Raw genomic sequence first — 3690 nt, 5'->3', positions numbered from 1 at the left:
AACAGAGACGGGCTTATTGATTTTTATGGTGTCCCAGTACTCTTCGCAGACTCCTCTTTGCCCTTAATGTATTTATAAAACCAGTTATGACTGACTTCAACATAGCAGCACGTAAAGCAATGACGTTAGTTATCTTGACTGGTTCTTCACCTTGGTAATCTTGTATCCGCCTGATATAAATGTCTCCATTATGGAAAAGATGAGAGGAAGTCGACGGTGGATCGGCTCTGTGGTGTAATGGATAACACGTCTGAATTTGAATCGGTCTATTGTAGTTTTGAGTTCTACTTAGCTCAATTGCAGCATGCTGCTATGTTGAAGTCAGTCATAACTGGTTTTATAAATACATTAAGGGAAAAGAGAAGTCTGCGAAGAGTACTGGGACACCATAAAAATCAATAAGCCCGTCTCTGTTAGGTGCTGCTCGAGATGGGGGAGATATGAAACCTGTGCTTCGTATGGACGCTTACTGTGGGGAAGGACATAGTACATAGAACATAGAAGAATACAGCCCTTCGGCCCTCAATGTTGTGCTGACCTTTGAACTAATCTCAGCTCATTCCCTTGCAAAATACTATCATCACCCATGTGCTTCTCCAAGGATTGTTTAAATCTCCATAATCTGGCTAAGTTAACTTCACTGGCAGGCAGAGAATCCCGCGCCCCCACTGTCTCAGTAAAGAACCTGCCTCTGACATCTGTCTCAAATCTAACTCATCACAATTTGTAGTGAAGGACTTTCGTACAAGATGACGTCATCATCCTAGGAAAATGACTTTCATGTCTACCCATTTAATCCTCTGATCATCTCGTATGTCTCTATCAAATCCCGCCTGAGCCTTTTTCTTTCCGATGAGAACAGACCCAAGTTTCTCAGCCTTTACTCATTAGGCCTTCCCTCCAGACCAGGCATCATGCTGGCTCACTGGTTAGCACTGATGCCTCATAGCGCCAGGGACCCGGTTACAATTGCAGACTCGGGCAACTGTCTGTGTGGCGTTTGCACCTTCTCCCTGTGTCTGCGTGGGTTTGCTCCGGTTTCCCCCCACAGTCCCAAAATATGCAGTTCAGATGAATTGGCAATGCTCAATTGCCCGTATTGCCAGGTGTACGAGCTGGGGAAAATATAGGAGAATGGGTCTGCGTGGGTTTATGTTGGGAGGGTCGATGTGGACTTGTTGGGCCGAAAGGTCTGTTTCCACACTGTCGGCAATCTAATCTAAATCTCCTCTGCACTTTTTTCCAATGCTTTCACAATCTTCCCGACATACATCTGCACGAGCGTTTTGTATATTTGCGGCATGATATTGTGGCTCCGGAACTCAATCCCTCTACAAATGAAATCTAACACACGGTATGCCTTCTTAACAGCAATCTCAACCTGGGTGGCAACTTTCAAGGATCTATGCACATGGACTGCAAGATCCCTCTTCACATCCACACTAACAACAATCTTTCCATTTACCCAATACTCTGCCTTCCTGTTATTCTTCCCAAAGTGCATCACCTCAGATTTAGCTGCATTGAAGTCCATTTGCCAGCTCTCAACCCAAGTCTGCAGTCTATCCAAGACGCCCTGCAACCTGTAACATATTTCCAAACTGTCTCCGACTCCACCGACTTCAGTGTCATCTGCAAATTGACTCATAAATATACCTATGATGCGTCTAAGTTATTTATAAAAATAACAAACAGCAGTGGTACCAGAACAGATTCTTGAGACACACCACGAGTAACTGGACTCCAGGTTGTATATTTTCCATCAATCACCACTCGCAGCCTTCTTTCATGAAGCCAGTTTCTAATCCAAATGGCTAAATCACCCTCAATCCCATGCCTCTGCATTTTCTCAAATAGCCTCTCACATGGAACCTTAACAGAGGATTTACTGAAATCCATGTATACCACGTCAACTGCTCTACCCTCATCTACATACTTTGTCCCATTATCAAAAAAACTCAATGAGGTTTGTGAGACAATACCCGCCCTTGACGAAACATGTTGACTATCTGAAATCAAATTATTGCTTTCCAGATGATTATACATCTTGCCTTTTATAATCTTTTCCAAAACCTTTCATACATCAGAAATATGGCTCACTGATATATAATTACCTGGGTCATCTCTGCTGTCCTTCTGGAACAAGGGCACAATGTTTGCGATCCTCTAGTCCTCTGATACTAAACCTGTAGACAATGACAACTCAAATATAAAAGCCAAATGCTCTGCTCTCTCCTCCCTCGGTTCCCAGAAAATCCTCGGACAAATCCCAACCAGCACAGGGGACTGGTCTACTTTCACTCCTCCTGAAATTGATAACACCTCTTCATAACTAACATCGATCCTTTCTATTCTAATATCGCTTATCTCATTCTACTCCCCGACATTATTCTCCTTTACCTGAGTGGAAAACGATGAGAAATGTTCGTTTAGTACTTCTCCCATCTCCACAGGGTCCCCACTCAACACCCCACTTCTGTCTTTGACTGGCCCTATTCCTACCCTCGTCATCATTTTAATCCTCACATACCTACAGAAGGCTTTAGGTTTCTCCTTTATTCTATTTGCTGATGACTGCTCGTGTCCTTTCGTTGCTCTTCTGAGCATTCTCTTTAAATCCTTCCCAGCTAATCGGTAACACTCCATCGCATCATCTGAACCACCTTGTCTCTCAACACAAAAGCCTTAATCTTCTTCTTAACAATATATGCAATTTCTGTAATAAAGCATGGTTCCCTTACCTTTTCAATTCTTCCTTGCCTGACCAAGACATACCTATCGAGGAAATGCAATATCTGTTCCTTAAACCAGCTCCACATTTTCATTGTCTGCTTCCCTCGCATTTTGCTACCCTATTCTATGCATCTTAACTTTGCCTAATCACATTATAATTGCCCTTGCCCCATAGATAACGTTTCACCTGTGGCATGAAAGATATAGTCTGTGGGGAAATAGATGTTGTTATCTTGAAAACAAAAACCGTGTTACAGAGGAGAAAGTGCAGGATGTATTGGACCGGGTACAAGTTAATAAATCAGCGTGACGTGATCAGGTTACACCACAGAATTCTGTGAAAAGTGAGGCAAGTGATTTCTGGGTCACTTGCTGAAAATTCTGTCATCGAAAATCACAGGTGAGGTGCCATAAGACTAGGTTGGCTAACATGATACCACTAATTAAGAACGGATGTAAGGAAAGGCGAGGCAACTATAGACCTGTGAGTCTGACGTAGGCGGTTGGTAACTTGTGGAGGAAATCCTGAGAGACATGATTTAATGTATTTTGAAAGGCAAGCTTGATTATGGATAGTCAGCAATGGCGTGCTGTGTGGGAAATTATGTCTCGTTAAATTGAATTAATTCTTTTTTGAAGAATTAACAAAGATAATTGATGAGGGCAGAGTCGTTAACGGGATCTATGTGTCCTTCAATAAGGGAGGTCGACAATATTCCACATGGGAGACCAGTTAGCAAGTTGAGGAGATCCAACTATTTGGATACAGAACCGGCTCGAAGGTAGAAGACAGAGGGTAGTGGTGGAGGGTTGCTTTTCAGATTGGAGGCCTGTGACCAGTGGAGTGCCACAATGATCAGTGCTGTGTCCTCAACCTTTTGTCATTGATATAAATGATTTGGACGCGAACATAACAGGTACAGTTAGTAAGTTTGCAGATGACACCAAAATTGGAGG

Source organism: Chiloscyllium plagiosum, unplaced genomic scaffold, assembly GCF_004010195.1.
Source record: "Chiloscyllium plagiosum isolate BGI_BamShark_2017 unplaced genomic scaffold, ASM401019v2 scaf_97568, whole genome shotgun sequence".
Lineage (NCBI taxonomy): Eukaryota > Metazoa > Chordata > Chondrichthyes > Orectolobiformes > Hemiscylliidae > Chiloscyllium > Chiloscyllium plagiosum.
This window is presented reverse-complemented; position numbering follows the sequence as displayed.